An 18,302-nucleotide genomic window follows, 5' to 3' on the forward strand; every position below is an offset into this window, starting at 1 on the left:
ACGAAAACTGCCGAAAACTGGTTCCCCGTGTTATATGAATTCAATAATATGATTATAGGTGCTACCTAATTTACGGGCAAAAGCTTTTTAAGTTTTTTTGATAACCATGTATTTTTATAAATATATGGACATGATTGTGTTCAAAATAGTATAATTGTTGCAATAATTAAGTAATGCATCCCAAAAAATCAATCTCAAAACGAGTTACATGTTAAAAGCTTAAAGATCTAGCTAGGGCTGTAACGATACATTCGAATATTCGAATTACTCGAATACGGCTGTGGACGAATCGTATTCGTTATTCGCCACCTCCCGTACCGAATATTTGGCGAATACAAACAACGTGGTTTGAGTTTGAAAGTTTAATCATCTTACCTCTCAAATGAAGGTTCATACAAAAAACCCCTAGATTCAAATGTTCTTCTCCTAATTCCAGCGTTTTTCATTATGTTTACCCCACCCACTATGTTACACAGTGAGATTATCAACAAAAATGGCGGGCACCGGTTGAATATTACTACATTGAATTGAAAAATCTTTTGATGATTGTTTAATGTTTATTTAGGCAAATACGAGTGCTTTGATGCTTAACATACACACAAAAGATTGGCAGATGAAATTTCTTTTTTGTTTATCTTTACGCCAATGATCGTGCAACTTAACAACAAACATGGAGCATAGTAGCAACGTGAATGCTATTGATATCGTTGACCTGCCTGCCAAATACACGTCGTTTGTCTGGCGCTGTGTTCAAAGTTTAAGCAGTTCTTGTCAGTGTCTTGTTATTTCAAAGTGTTATATTTCATATTTCCAGTATGCAATGATACTCAATTAATCAAATTGACAAATACCCATAGTTTCATAATATACAATGTCATGTCAAGTTGTCAGTATTACTTTTGTTCATTGAAATTCATATTCATGAATAAATATTCATATTCGCCACCCTGTATTTGTGATACGTATCGTATTCGTTACCTAGTGTATTCTTTACAGCCCTAGATCTAGCATCTTATAATTTTTTTGTTTTTTAGCCACAGGAATTTATAGCTGGTTCGGTGTCTGTGGTATAGTGGATGGGGTGTCTGCTAACTGGCCTAGTCACTGGGAGGTCTCTGTATTGATCCCTTAAGTGGGAGCATTCTTTAGATGACCCTAAAGACATACTATGGCGTACCATTTGGGTTGAAAGTCAAGAAGACCTACAACGTAAAAAGAGAAATGTACGTCGAAGTACAATAATTGTACGTCGACATAAATATAACATACACTTCGAAGTATATATTTGTACGTCAAAGTACAATTTGTACTTTGACATACATGTTTGTACTTCGACGTACACATTTTCTGAACAGCCAATCAAAACACTATTCTCCCTTAGCCGCTTTTCCTTCAGATTTATTTATAATAAATGTTTAAAATCTCTTTTTTAATTGAGGACAAAATGAATAAAAATATCAGAATGGCAAAAAAACAAAACATAGAAGTTTCAAGTATTTAATGCATTGAAATAGATTATATTCAAATTTGAAGAAGATTCAATTGTTACCTTTTAAAATTAAAATTATTCAGCATATTGTTAGTATTTATTGATCATGCGGGTATCACGACCGTCCAGCGCATTACTGTGTAGGAAATTCCCAACGGTAACCAAACAGTCACCAAGCATTAACGGGATAAATAATGTATAATAACCTCCCCGTTGGTCGTATTTTGTGATAACCATAACTTACATAAGTCAGAGGTTAATTCCGCCACGCCAGGTCAATAAATACGCACAATATCTAAGTTAGCGGTCGATAGTCGCATAATTTGTATAAATTATAATAATAATTATGTTTAATAAATACGCACAATATCTATGAGTAAGCGGTCGATAGTCGCATAATTCGGTATAAATAATAATAATAATATTGTTCAATGTCAAATATCTCTAAAAGCAACATGTAAGGTGTCTTCTGATTGGCTAACACTCAAGGGTCGGTGAAAATTGTACGTCGAAGTACATTTCTCGTTCTACCTAGTAGGTCTTGTAGACTTTCGACGTCATGGTACGTCATATAGACACTAAGTACTGGTCCTACCCAGGAAACAGTTTGTTTCATCAAATGTCTCAATTCAACTTGACAGCTTGCTAAAGCAGTTGCATTTAGCATACAGTACACTAATTTAATATAATCAAAATCATGTGATGTGTCAAATCAATTTTGATTGACAAATTTGACACGATTTTTTTTTATCCAATAAGTTTTAGACTGTCAAATAACACACACTACGTATTGAAATCCATACCTGGAGGTTTCGTCTGTATATCACTGACTTCATCAGAAGAATGATTTCTACTGTTGGGAAACATTAACACAACTAATTGTCTTCTTATTTATTATCAAAGTATAATTATGCGTAACAGCATAACAACATACTTGTTTCGCAATTAAAATATTTAATAAATACAAGTATCTTGCAGGTTTCAAATTTTCTTTCGCAAACTCTTGTTGAAAAGTTTAAATTTTGTCGCCACTAAAAAACTAGCCATTTTGTAACAATTGTAAAATCACAGTCTAAACTGCATAGACTTAGCTCTATAGTTACAATTTGAATGCAAATATTAGAATGCATCATGTTATATCATCCATATTTTTTATTTAAACATTCAAATAACACATAACACAGTACACATATACATTGGTATGTGGTATTGTGTGGAAATACAAAACACTTCATATCACTTATTTGCACATAAAATAATAGTTACAAAATAAGTAATACTAAAACACTGTCATCAACATACAGTACAAGAATATTTACGTACTAGTATATGAAATTACAAAGTGGTGTTATTGTATAACCTTTTAACAAATTAACATTGCTGGTTTTGTACTAGCCATAAAACATTTATCATGGATTAACAAGTAACAACCAATTTATTTATTACACAATAGAACGGAAATCATATTACATTATGCATTTACTAAACAAGCTTTACTACTGTTTAGAATTACACTATCTTACTAAAAATGATCACAGGTACTTAGTGCTTTTACATACTTGTGGAAAGTTTTGTATTACTAGTTTGACATTTATTGGCAGACACTTGTAGAAATACAGACAAAATATGCATGGGAACTTTTATACTTTTTCAGCATAATTGCCTTCAAATTGTTAATTTAACAACCCTTTGACATTGTTTGCACATCTGATCTTATTATAGCATAGCTGATTTTTGTTTATAGATAGACATATATAGACTTTTCAAAGTTCTATAAAAGTTCACACATGTTCCATCCAAGTAAACCAACAGAACCAATAAAGATCACCACAGATAATAAATGTGTGTATAGCTTGGAAATTTGATATTTCAGGAATCCCTCCTTTGTTGATTTCTGTAAACCAAAACTGTCAGTTTTGCTGGATAGAATGGCTTGTATGATGCCGAGCTCTTGCCTTCGCAGAACAGCTTCTAAAAAACGGAAAACCAACAAATATCTTAAACTATGATCAATAATGCAGACCATTTATAAATGTCTTGTTTTTTGTTGATATCGAATCTGGAAGATTTTTTACGTCAGATTGTGGTACGAAAATCCAACGGTATCGGATTTTGTGGTTGTTAGGCCTAAACTATTCATAGTGATATGTAACCTTTCGGGATATCGGTAAAGTGCGATCAGACGAGGTGTAAATACGTTAAAAATTAAAGCTAAAAGACTAAAAAGTTAGATCGGAATATCTTTAAATTTTGTGAATAAATGTGTTTCTGGCGGATAACAACGACAACTTACCAGAATATTGCTCATGATCTCACGTAAAACTTCGTTTATGAGAGCGAATGGAAAATGCGTCACAAATTCTGACAAATAAACAGTAGGGTGTCGTTATTGAAATACCGCGGGAATACTGAAAGAATAGAGATGCCAACTTTATTGTTTAAAACAAATAATTTTTCACAAGCGTTTGTGATTTGTCAGGATAATAATAACAATAAGATATCGAACAGATCAAAGCAAATAAATTCGACAGAAATCTGAGATTCGGCAATATATTAAAGACGGGTTATGTTCACCTAAATTGTGTTTGGTAAAGACTGTCACTATATGTAGTGAACCAGTTCGGCTGAAGATGATTATTCAGGGGAGATAATTGAGTAATGACTTAATTCTGAAACGGTTGCGAAGAAAAAACATAATGCGAGAATATTTAGTGCAATTCGCTACAAAAATATGATGTCATTGATATAATATTTCCTGAAGTATGTATTAACATGAGATATAGCATATGCCATAGTGTTTTTGATTTGTTCAAGGTCATAAATAGCATCGCGAAAAATATGTCGCTTGGCAATTTTTTTTGAGACGCATCCCCATATGGTATTCTTATGTAATTTTATGGTCTAAATTTCCATATGTATTTACGGTCAACGCCCGCTACGCGGGCTTTTGCCCGTATTACAAATTCATTCGTCTTAATGCATTCGGCATTCGGCTAGCCTTATGTGAGCTGCTGCCTTGTGCTTATTCATTTCGATTAGTAGAACTTACAATCAATATGCCTTTTCTATAATTATTAAGTATTTAAATGATAATAGTACAGCAACTAAAAGAAAGACACATGACCATTTTAACAGAAATGATTCATTTGTAATTTACTCGCAAGAATACATGGTTAAGATGCATTGAGTAAACATTAAAACGAAGTATTCAAGCAATATTGAACTCACTGATAGAAAAAAGCACAAAGACGCAAGGAAAGCGCAGTTATTTTGTAACAAATAAAACAAAGCAAAATGTTTTTGTCATTTAACAACGTGCATGTAATCACGGATATTTCCAGTTATAATATATCAACATAGAGTTGTCATGAAGCAAAATACAATTGCAACCAAGCGATATATAATTGTCATTAGGCAACATGAACGGACTGGCAAACATTCCCTTCTATAGATTTGGTAGGATTTTTTTAAGTATTATATTTTGAAAAGTAGTATCATTTGTTTTATATTTTGAAAATAGTGTACAAGTTTCGGTTCATAATAAAATATAAATTACTTAAACTAAAAAAATCGTAAAAAACCCCGATATAATTATTGAACCACGTGGCTTTCATCACGTGGTTGGTTATGAAGGCAGGGATTTGCTCCAGCTATGCTGGTTCCAGTCATATCTCTGCGAAAAGGTTGAAACTATACCTCAAGTTGAGTGCGCAACATTGACCTGATACTCATATTGTAATTTCTTTTTGGCGGCAGATCGGATAAGTCTATTTGGAACGGGGGCTCAATGTGCATGTTTGAAGTGTTTTTTTATATGCTGATGAAGTTACACATTTGATGGGTTTAGAAGATTAATTTGTTCCCCAAAATGGTTGCGTTCCTTGGGGTTAAACTCCAAGATGGCCACCAAGATTGCCGCCACAAAAACCTAGAAAACATCGTGTTTTTTTACAAATTAAACACACAACATTTATTTTTCACGATTTTTGTTAGTTTGTTAATTGCTTAATATAAATTGATAACAATTAATAACATATTATTTTCTAAAGCACACATACGTTTTGTGTGAAATATAATACATTTAAATTAATAAAAAGAATGCATGAAACATGTGTAAAAAAGCATGTTGTTTAGCTAATAAGGTGTTTTGTCATATTACCAGATGAAAATCGATAGCATTACAACAATCGTATAAACTTGAGCTTTATACTATCGCTGTTTATAGATCAGATTTGGGTTTTTCCAAAAATTGGAGAATACATTGTCAACTAAGGAAAAAGAAAATCGTCAAAAAGTGCGATGTTTGATAATTATTAATGGAAAATAGGAGGAAATAATAGGATAAATAGAATATTATGTGAGTTTGGATATAGATCAAGTTTATCATGCTCGGCTCGAACCATGTTAGCGCTCGGCAATCCTCGCGTTACATCGGTTCTAAGCCTCCGATGATAAACTTTATCTTTATTCAAAACTCACATAATATTCTCTATTTACTTGAACCTGAAAAGCAGTTAAGATATATTTATCATGCCAGCTACATTTATACAGTTGTTGATGATTATATTGTTAATGTTAAAACAAGAAAAATAGATACAAAATTCCACAAATGTAATGCATTAAAATTGGATGTCAGGGCTTAATGATTCTTCAATAGCAATATGTTACTGGCATTTTTGTTATTTGAGTTGCAATCTTGCTTAAAATAATATTAGTTTAAACAAGTTTAGATCTGATCTCTGTAGATAAAGGGTTTATCCCATAGATTAGAAATCGAATCAGCCAGATTGGATAGACCTGAAGCTATACCTTTTCTAGATAGAAAATGTCAACATTACACTGTTCTTGAGGATGAATTTCATTTACCAATTTTGAATTAAAACATATTTGAATGTTTATAATAAACGAAATAAGCAATAAAAACTAGTAAATTAGTAGAAAGTTGATTTCAAAGGTGTTAAGTCCGACGGGTTAACCCGAGGTGTAAAGTCCTTAGCGCTTCCCATTCAGGTTCTATTTATCTGCTGTGAATGTTAACTCTATATTTGTTGGGAACATATTTTCAAAAAGAAAGCCTAGGAAAATATATATATATATATATATATATATATATATATATATATTGTCATTGCACTACATTGTACTTATAAACGACCATCTGGTCGATGACAAAACATAATTTAAGTTATGATTACTTCATTCCCACAGAACGATTTCGTCCATAGCAGTTCGCAAATGGTAACTATACGTGACTTGTGTCCAGTATAGCTGTTGCATTCATGACACCTTCGATCAAAAGTTTATCTAGAGAAAAAAACGAGCGTGAGAAGAAAAGCGTAAATATTAATTTGAAACTCCTAGGACGGCGTAATTTTTAGAGGTAAAGTTGTTAAATGCTCATGCTTGAATATTACATTGCTTTTCATATTATATAGCATTTTCTAGCCTTGGTGTAATTACTTCCACAGAGTTGTGAAGTGCGTCTAGCTAATTTACAGATTTCATTTTACGGAAAACGAAGAGATTTTACAGCTTCGCTCTTTGTTATTAATTAATTAATTTACTAAAGTTAATCAAAATGGTGAAATCAAATTTGCAAAAACATCTGATGCAAACTGTTAATCCTCAGTGGTAAATAGCGAAAATATAGAAAACAACTCACACACACACGCACGCACGCACGCAAGCACACACACACACTCTCGCACGCACACAAGCACACACACACGCACATACTCTCTTTTTATTATGAGTATGATACAATCTTTACAAACATTATCAGCGGATAAATTTGTTACACCAATGATATAAAGGCAAATTAAAATGCATAAAGGTTGAGGTTTCTTTAGAGTAAAGCCTCTTTTTCTCCTATGCATAATAAATTAAATGCCTCAATATAGTTATTCTGAATGCACTTTTCATGTTCAGTACATTTTCGTGATGAAACGCTCATTACACATTTACATTCATTGTAAAATCTTGAGATTTTCACACAAGATAACAGTAAGGCGAACAAAGATGGGTTTTAACTAATATCGCCGAAACTATATATAGATCAGGGTGCAGGATCACGTGACTTTGTGGGGTTCACAATGAAACCTTAATGGTTGTTAACCCAACGGTAAGTGGGCTTTTTTCTAATATAAGCTATAACTTTGTAGAATGTTCTTAAGAATTTTAACTAGTGCATAAAAGACACTGTTCATACTGCTTATGACAATATGAAAATCGTCATAATTACATTATTTAATAAGAATTTGCTCTTCGCTAAAAATTCGAGGTGTACAGAATTCATGTACGCGATTATGTTACATCCTTTTCTTAACCTGTCAAAATTTTGGCACCAATTTCAGACGTATTCGTGGATTTATTCCTAAATCTTTACATATCGGCACTAACTGAAAGCAAATTTGTATTTTATGCTCTAATGATATTTTAAAATGTATTTCTATAACATGAGCAATTTGCAAAAATTAAGTTTTAACCGGTTTGTGTTACATTCTGTCCAGCCGATGGGAACCCCGTTGGTCCTGCACCCTGAGGTAGGTCGACAGTTCTTTTAGTTCGTTAACTTTTTACTTTTTTTCCTTACACAAATAATCATAACTTTAAAGGGGCCTTTTTGGCATATTTTGAAGTTTGTTATTAAATGCTTAATATTGATAAATGTAAACATTGGATCTTAAAAGCTCCAGTAAAAAATCAAAAACAAAATTAAAAAAGGAAAAAAAAGTAGCCGGTACCAGGGTTCGAACCAGTGACCCCCGGAGTCCTGTAGTGCGTTCAGTTACAGCGAACGTTCGCCAATGATCGTTCGTTTCCGATTCGGTCTTATTGAACGATAAGTTCGCGAACGTTTCAAGATGGCGGCTCCCAGAAAATTGATTGCGATTTTGATGGAGGAAATCGCGAATAACAACATTGTATCAGAGGAAAGGTCGTCGGAAGACTAAATAACTGACAATTTCATAATACAAAACTATAAATACCCGTATTCTTTTTTAGATTAAGACTTAAATAAAAGATATTTCAAAAATAATAAAACCTATAATAGTTTTATTATAATTATAAGTGGTTGGATGCGAGTATATTTTTCATTAGCGATCAAATTTAGTGTAAGAGGTGCATTGAATCAGTTATAAAATAAAGTTTAAAATAGCGCAATACAATACAATCTTAAAATGTAGTTGTAATTTTCTTTAACATTGAATGAATTTTCGTTTCGTTTACATTTAATGTTAACTTATAATTTTAGCAACAAATTCAAAAAAAACATGCATATTTTATAATTGAACTGTCTTTAATGTACATGTATATTGAAAACTTTTGTAGTGATAATGACGATACAATCTGGCATAATCTATACATTTATTTTACCCAAGCATTTTATATCCATATTATGATCAAACGCGATTGCTTGCTTTCAGATGATGTTTTGAACACTGCAGTAACGCACGATATTTAAACGTTATTTTGCAAGTACCCGTTAAATACGTTAATTGTGTAGCAGTAAATTTCCACAATATTTTTAATGTATTGTTATTATTAACACTTTATTGTTATGTTTGAACAGAGTTGTAGGTCTCTGGTTTAAACGCTATGACAACATGTACGTCTACTTCTTTTTATTATGTATGATAAATTTTACAAACATTATCAGCGGATAAATTTGTTACACCAATGATATAAAGGCAAATTAAATGCATAAATTGAGGTTCTTTAGAGTAAAGCCTCTTTTTCCCATACAGAATATAAAGTATAGCTCAATATAGTTATTCTGAATGCACTTTTCATGTTCAGTACATTTTCGTTGATGAAACGCTCATTACACATTTCATTCATTGTAAAATCTTGAGATTTTCACACAAGATAACAGTAAGGCGAACAAAGATGGGTTTTAAAATATCGCCGAAAAATATATAGATCAGGGTGCAGGATCACGTGACTTTGTGGGGTTCACAATGAAACCTTAATGGTTGTTACACAACGGTAAGTGGTGTAATATAAGCTATAACTTTGTAAGTTTTTAAGAATTTTACTAGTGCAAAGACACTGTTCATACTGCTTATGACAATATGAAAATCAATCAAATTATTTAATAAGTTTTCTTCGCTAAAAATTTGTGTACGTTCATGTGCGATTTTATTTTTCTTAAAAAATTTCAATTTCAGACGTATTTGGTTATTCTTAAAACATATCGGCGAATATGAATGAATTTTATCTCTAATGATATTTTAAAATGTATTTCTATAACATGAGCAATTTGAAAATTAAAATTTGATCCGCGCAAACTTCGTCCAGCCGATGGGAACCCCGTTGGTCCTGCAAACTGAGGTAGGTCGACAGTTCTTTTAGTTCGTTAACTTTTTACTTTTTTTCCTTACACAAATAATCATAACTTTATATGGGGCCATTTTGGTTTGCTAGCGAACTAATCGAAATCTTAAACGTTCCTGTTCAATAACAAAATTAAAAAGGAAAAAAAAGTAGCCGGTAAGGGTTCGCAGTGACCCCCGGAGTCCTGGAGTTAGTCTGAAGTAAAACGCATTAGCCGTCTCGGCTATTCCGCTAGGTAAACACAGGTTAAGTTTTTATACCTTATATAAGCAATCTTCGTAGTTTCGTAAATTTAAATGACAACATCAGAACTCTCCAAATTACTCAATAGTTTCGCTATGCAACGCTTTATAAGTTTTAGTTTTTCAAATCGTCAAACGATACATTTAATGGCTATATTGGACTTTGGTAAATGTTCAGTAATACTGTTTCCTCACAAATATCATAACTAAACGAAAATTTGCGAATCTGAAACAACTTTTTTTTTTAATTTTGTCAATTTACCAAATCGTGAAAAGATCCCTTTAAAACTGATATTTATTATCATCGGATTGTCCATTATTATTACCTTGAGTAAATTAAATTATTCACATGGAAACAAAACATGTCTTTAATAATTCTTTCACTTAAAAAATTGTAAAGCTTTAAAAAAAAAAGCATCGTCATTGTTAGCTTACGGGGAATTCATGTTATGTTTGGTTAAAAATATAACTTGATGGGTGTGTGCCAATAAACATGTTTAAACATGCAAGAAACATTATTTCATTGCTGACTATGTATTGATAATCTGAGTGACACATACTTTCAGAATTGAATGAAAAACATAGTATTGTTTCTTGCATTAATGGTTCGGAAATGTTTTTTTCTGTTGTGTACTTGAAGTTTAACCAGGGCAAGTTTGATATTTGTTTATCGAAAGATCATCGAGTAGTGTGTTAGAACACCGCGTAAAATGATTGACGCACGGTTGACCAATCAGATTGGTCTTTTTGCTGCTTTACATTTTAAGCCAATAGATGAACACTATTGCTAGGAATCATGCTATATATGTGACGGTGAATTAGTTTCTCGTATGACAAAGTGCTCGAAGCTCCTAGTTTACGATACTCCATTCACTGGTATATTAATACCGTACATTATTTGGTGTTACATTAAAAGCGCATAAACAAATTATTAGACAGCTTTCACCGCTATTGTAAAATTTCGGAATTACTTGACCATCAAGATCGGAATGGATACGTTAAATGGGACAAACATGACCAACGATGCAAACAAAACTGCTCATGACACGGTCTTAGAGGCACCGTTGCTGAATTTGACACCGGATGCGTTTTTACACGGTTTAACAGCTTACATCGCCCTAGCTATGCTTCTGGGATTGCCGGGAAATATCCTCGTCGTCATTGTTCATGGACGAAAAAAACGCCGACAGCGACTGACTGGATGATATTTTACCTCGCTGTATCTGACATTTGCTCCTTGGTAGTATGTGGACCGTCCTTTATTCTTATGATCACGACACTTTGGAATTACTTCATGCCATCAAGTATCTGCAGTTTTCACTTCATGATTATGCACGCATGCTTCATAGCCTCGACTACTCTGATCTCTGTTATCGCCGTCATCCGTCGGTCAGCAATGATCACCAATCGGGAACCAATGTCAGCAAGGAAATCTAAATTAATCGGTGCATTTGTGATATTTGTGTCAATCGGCCTAGGATCGCCTTCATTATTTCTGAACAAAAACACGCCGTCCGGATTCTGTTACTTTGACAAACAAAAGGCTCAGTTACAAACAATAGTTTATGGTGTGTACATGCTAATTATACTAATATCCAACGCGATAACGTGTGTATGTTATCTGGACATTGTTCCGAAGATCCGTAATGCTACACGAGTCGCGCCAACGGACACCATAAATAACGCTTTCGTTCGAACGCGACGAGCTGCAATAAAAGCCACAATATGCCTGGCACTGGTTTCCGTGGTGTTTTTGTTCTCTACAGTAGCTCCTCTCACCGTGATTGCTATTCTCAACGCCTCAAACCACAACGTCGGCGTCGTTATGAACACCGTCATTTTTGTTCTCTCTCGCTTGTATTTCATTAACAACTTTGCCAATCCTCTGGTTTATTTGTGGATGAACGGTCGCTTTAGGCAGCGCGTTCTCAGTATGTTTCAAAGATCGAGCAGAAATACAGTCACATAACTACAATAACCGGACTACAATAACCGGGCATTCGTACATATTATGTTTAGAATTGAAGATCATAATAGGAAGTATACACAGTTACTACTTAAAAAACGATTCATGCATGTGATTGAACTATATAAGTACAATGAATATATCTGACAATACATATTATACATTGATGACATCTTTTATACGTACAGTGTAATGTGTTGTAGGTATAACAAATGTATATATTTTGTAAATCGGATCCAGTGCACCGATGTTTTAACAGCAAGGGTTTCAAGCTTCACGACTGGCTTGTTTTCTTGTTTGTAACATTATAAACGAGGCGGTTAATAATATAGTAAATGACTACCGACATTCTGCAATTTAAATAAAATACTATCGAAGGGGCAGTATCTGTATCGCGTAGTTCAGTTTGTAGTCACTTTGCATGCTGGGAAAATTTGTCGTCTGCTAAAATGTCGTCTGCTGAATTTGTAAAATTAGCATTTCTTCGATTTTTTTCAAAGAATACTATCACAATAGCAAACAGTTTGGATCATGATGAGACGCCACGTTCTGTGGCGTCTCATCTTGATCCAAACTGTTTGCAAAGGCCTTCAAAATTCGGTTCCAGCACTGAAAGCGTTAATAGAATCTCCGAATTCTGTGTACGCATAGGGACGATTACGTGATGATTTGTAATATTGCACATGCAAATCATATGTTCCCAGGACATTTATAAAAATAGCAACGCACTGGCTTCACTTTTTCATTTTTTGACATCCGATTGTTCAATTCCGCGATGCATTACCTACTGTCATTATATCGCATTTAACGTAAATAAAATGTATGGCACTCAGTGGCTGCAAACTTGGAGCACACTATGTTAGAAATAGTCTCTATTTCTAAAATATTAATCAGTACCATCAGTGGTTAGTAACTATTTGGATCTTTGTACAAAAATGCATATGATATGTTCAGACTTGAAGTATTTGTCGGCTTTGTTCACCACCAGGATCTCTGATTAGCTGTTAACCCATTCCAGCTTACCACACATTCTATTTTCATCTAGATGATTTAAGAAAGAGAGGGGCGGGGCGGGGCGGAGATATATATATATATATATATATATATATATATATATATATAATATATATATATATATATAGCTATATATATATATATATATATATATATATATATATATATATTTATTTATTTATATATTGTATGTTGATGTGTTGAAATATTCTTTAGCAAAGTTGTGTTTACTTCCCTGTAGTTTTTATTATATACCCCATCACTAACCTGTTTTATAATTGCCATTAAGGTTTCTGTATCTGCATGATCATGCCATTAATGGAATCTCATGTATATGTTAAGTACAGTCAGTCGTATGTACATGTATATACATGCTAAGATGTATTCGAAATAATTGTGAAATTGACGTTTCCTAACTTTTTATCCACCTTATACGTTTCATGTCCATTACTATTATCTTTAAATATTCTCGTGCACACATAAGATACAGAAGTACATTTCGACCAAGATACACATGGCCAAGTTCGTAATACAGAATTGTCAGTCTGTACGCTTGAAAACGACAGATTTAAAGAGGAAGAACCCAAGTTAAATCAAAGACGGCAGACATAAAGCGGTTGACTAGCTTAAAAACAAACAACAATAAACAGATAGATAAAAAAACGTGTTGTTCTTCTTGCTCTAGCTATTTATTTCCACGTTGAGTAGCTATACCTTTGTTCAATGCGTCTTATAGACCATGCACTTTTTCAATTCTATTATTTTCTGCTATTTTCGACTTCTTTAACTGTACGATACTTGGTCGTTTGGATAGACACAAGAATAACGAGTCATGTGCATTACTCTCTTTGATGGTTTGTAATGTTATGCATTATAAAATATGTGCTTAGTTTGACGGAGATAAATGGTAAAACGATATACATAGAACAGTTGAGCAGCTCACTAAGATTTATAAGCACCAGTTTCATCAAATCAAAAACAACAAACGGTGCACAACTAGCTAGGGAAAAAAGCAACAATTGAAATACTCGGTATTTTAATACAATAATTACACCTTTCTGAGGCATGATAAAATAAAATTAACCCTATGCCTGCGTCTAGCATAAAGGCCTTGGCAAACAGCGAAGACCCAGATGAGACGCCGCATGATGCGGCGTCTCATCAGGTTCTGCGCTGTTTGCTTAAAGTATTTTCCATAGGAAATATTCTAAATATAGAAATAAATATACTAGACATCCCTAATTTGGAAAATAAATTGATCCAATTTAGAAGGATGGGAGAGTACACTAGGCATAAATGAGTTAATACAAGTATACATTCAATCTCATTTTGTTGTCTGGATGATAAAGCTTGCTTTGATTAAGTCTAGATCATATAATTTATCTCAGGGTGATATCGTAACACTCAGTTCAAAATGCCAGATTACAAAGCGTTATAAAAGTATTAACGTCGTGCAGAAAAATATGTATGTGCGTATGTATAGACAATAGCAATGATACGTATGATACATAAATCATTGGGTGAATTATATACAATAGATAGTTATACCAGAAACTCGCAATAAAATTATGCAAATTCCACAATATATATTTTCCACATTTGAAATTTTCTATTTGTGAAAATATCGAATGTAATGCCGGTCAATGTTTTCAGTGCCTGTTTGATTTAAAGGGATCTTTTCACGCTTTGGTAAATTGACAAAATTGAAAAAAGTTGTTTCAGATTCGTAAGTTTTCGTTTTAGTTATGATATTTGTGAGGAAACAGTAATACTGAACATTAACCATGCTCTAATATAGCCATTATATGCATCTTTTGACGATTTTAAAACCTAAAAATTATAAAGCGTTGCAACGCGAAACGATTGAATAATTTGGAGAGTTCTGTTTTTGTCGTTAAATTTTGTGAAACTACGAAGATTGCTTATATAAGGTATAAAATACGTCACGAATGTGTACACGGCGGATTAGCTCAGTAGGCGAAAGCGTTTTTACTTCAGGACTCTGGCAGGACTCCAGGGGTCACTGGTTCGAAACCTGCTCCGGGCAATGTTCTTTTCCTTTTTTTAATTTTTTTCTAGATTTTTTACTGGAGCTTTTACGATCCAATGTTTACATTTATCAATATAAAGCATTTAATGAATAAGTTAAAAAAAATGCCAAAATCTGTGAAAAGGCCCCTTTAATTCTTATTTAATGTTAAACTAAAGATTCTATCAATACTGAACATGTGTTTTATCAACGTCATTTGCTTAACAGTAAAATAATCAAATTAAGAACATTGGTGTTATCTTGGAAATCAGGTCCAAAATTGTTTTACGCATATTTGGTATTTGTAATATTTGTAACGTAATGATTGAATCAATTCAAATGTTGAGGACACATAATATTTGAAAATTTGAGCTCACCATTTTCATTTCCGATGGCAGATTGTTTTATTTTCGACATAACGATCGTGTACACAGTAATCAGAAAAAAAACACACATTAATCGAGAACGTTGTTGCTGGTCTTGTTTTTGTTATTTTGCGCTTGAATTCTTGTACATGTAATTCGCCACTGAATGACTTCATTGTATCGTGTTGTATGACTGTCCAGAGTACGAAACATGTCAATTACAACTAACATTTGAACCGTACAAATCACATTTATGTTGATGTAAGTCATACAATATAGGTTTGTTGTTTTCTGGCGTATGATTTTATCTTATTCAAACTACTCCGTTAAGCTAAGGTTCCATGCTGTTATCTTCCAACTTTATAGACGTTTCTTTAATTCTGGAACATGTTGCACATATCTCGAATCTCATGTTCGACAACACCCCATGTAGCATGTGAAAATCGAAAATGATGGTACTTCCTTTAAAACAAATACGCTAGATTAAAGAAAAATTATTTGTTCGCAAGTTTTTTTTTATACCAGACCCCACTAACAATTCATATTATTTTGTATTTATACGTTTTTTTAAACACGATTGCAACAAGTAAAGTACATGAGAAGTACAAGCTAAATTTCTAAGTGTAAATATTGTATTCTTTATGTATTGATGATAATTTTTGTATTTTGTGTGTGCAAAAGCTGCTATATTTATATGTAAAACATAGACTCAAATGTATTACAGAATACAAAATTAAAATCATCTTTTCTGTTTTTGTTCCAACTATACTATTCTGAGTACAAACTTATCCATTCTTGTTAAAGTTATGTTGGTGTAGGCTACCATGAGTCGGTGGCTTTTGCTTCTATGTAGCTTATTAGTTTCTAGGTGCCCCCCCCCCCATAGTCAATCAAGCAGCATAACGTATTGGAGTGAACGTGGGCGGAACACAATAGGGCATTTTGTAAACTCTTGAATACTGTTGTTATTTAAATGCACTCGCCGTCTAAAAACGCAACTTTTAATTAAAAAAGTGCTACTGACGAGGCACAATAACACAATAAAAAGTGTAATTGTGCCACGTCGGTAGCACATGTGCGTATTACATTCTTCGAGTGCCTAACAATGAAAGGAAAACCTGTCTACAAAGCTATTGGTTTTAATAACACTTCAGAATCTGGTGAAGAATCAGGTGTTTAGTTCAGTTTGATATCGTGTAATATTTCATTAAACTTGTTTAGTTTGATTTTTTTTTTTACTAATAACCAGTTAAATTTAAAATAAGCTTATAACTTACGGATCAGATGTTACAAAACAACTCTGTGTACTCTGATTGACTTACCATTTGTATTAGGGTCATTGCAAGTTCTAGCGGATTACAATTTATAAAATTGCAATGTCTTGTGGATTACATTTATTAAGATTGCAATGTCTATCGAATTACATTTCATAACATTGCACGGTCTAACTGATTACATTTAATAGCACTGCAAGGTCGAGCGAATTATATTTTTATAACATTGCAATGTCTAGCGGATTACATTTAATAGCATTGCAAGGTCTAGCTGATAACATTTAAAAACAGCTTCTTCATCTGTTTCGGCCTTAAACATTACGTGTGTTCACTGAATATTGTTGTAAATTTTTCTTGACTTAATTTTAGTTCACTTTCGTTAACGATGTGAAATATAATTCATTACATTAAATCTTTCAAATCTTCGTTTATTGTTAGATCTTTGAACGCAGTAGTCTACCAGATTTTTCAGTACCGTAATGGCAGCGGGTCACGTGATAGCCAATATGGCGGCGGTCAATGATCGATTCTGGGATTGCCTATACTGTAGCTTTCTTAAATAACCTATTTCATTAGAAAGTATTTTCAAGAAAAAGAAATTCAGCCACGAAAAATGGAGCTTCTCATTCAACACCATAATTGTTTTTGTCTAAGTAAGGACCAAGACAGCGCTTTTTCAATAACTTGTGTTAAAAAACAGTTGTGTTCTTTTTTAATGTCGTTTTTATCTTAAAATATGCAGGTCAGACCCCTTGTGTGCTGATTATGCTCTATCTTATTGATCGAAAATATCTTAATTTCAAATGGCATCAGTCACAATCGGACCTTGATTTTGTTAAAAGCAGTTTTTCGCATATGCTGGGGTAGAAAATGGTCCACTATAATGTAAGTAAAATTGCTTACAATGCGCTACATTTTAAAAACTGTTCATTATTTTCTACACATAAGATTTTTTGTTCTTTTTTTCAACACATTCTATTTCAAGATTGCAGACAAGTACACATACAATATGAATTATAAAAATAATGTTTTGCAACTATACAAAAGAAAACGCCAACAGAAAACATGCAATGCATCCATCCAACACTTGTCTTAAGTTATATATAATAGTAGCCAATGACAGACACACCATACACGTTAATGAAGTATCTTGTAAACTTCACAATTACATTTTGTTTTGTAATGAAAAAAAACATGTACAAAATACCTAAAAAACAACATCTTGTAGTGTGTATAGACAACAAAGCACGTCCAAATTGAAATGACAGTTGAAAAGGCATATAGAAGCAATAGTAGGTGCATATATTTATACTTTATAACACATAAGTCATTTGAGTTTTGTTAAGTAACGGTACGCTTAAGTACTTGTGATTAGTACTAAAACTACAAAAATTGTCATCAAGCATCACATTTAAATTCTCAGTTTATGCAACAAAAGTATTAAATAATTCCGATTCACTGTAAAAGGATTCAAAATTATATTTTGAAATTGATATTTGTCTCAAGATATCATATTCATACTTAATGTATTGCTTTTCTTCTGTTATGCTTGGAATACATTTAATCATTTTACATTTTTATAAGCA

This window comes from Dreissena polymorpha, chromosome 10 (genome assembly GCF_020536995.1).
Source record: "Dreissena polymorpha isolate Duluth1 chromosome 10, UMN_Dpol_1.0, whole genome shotgun sequence".
NCBI classification, from domain to species: domain Eukaryota; kingdom Metazoa; phylum Mollusca; class Bivalvia; order Myida; family Dreissenidae; genus Dreissena; species Dreissena polymorpha.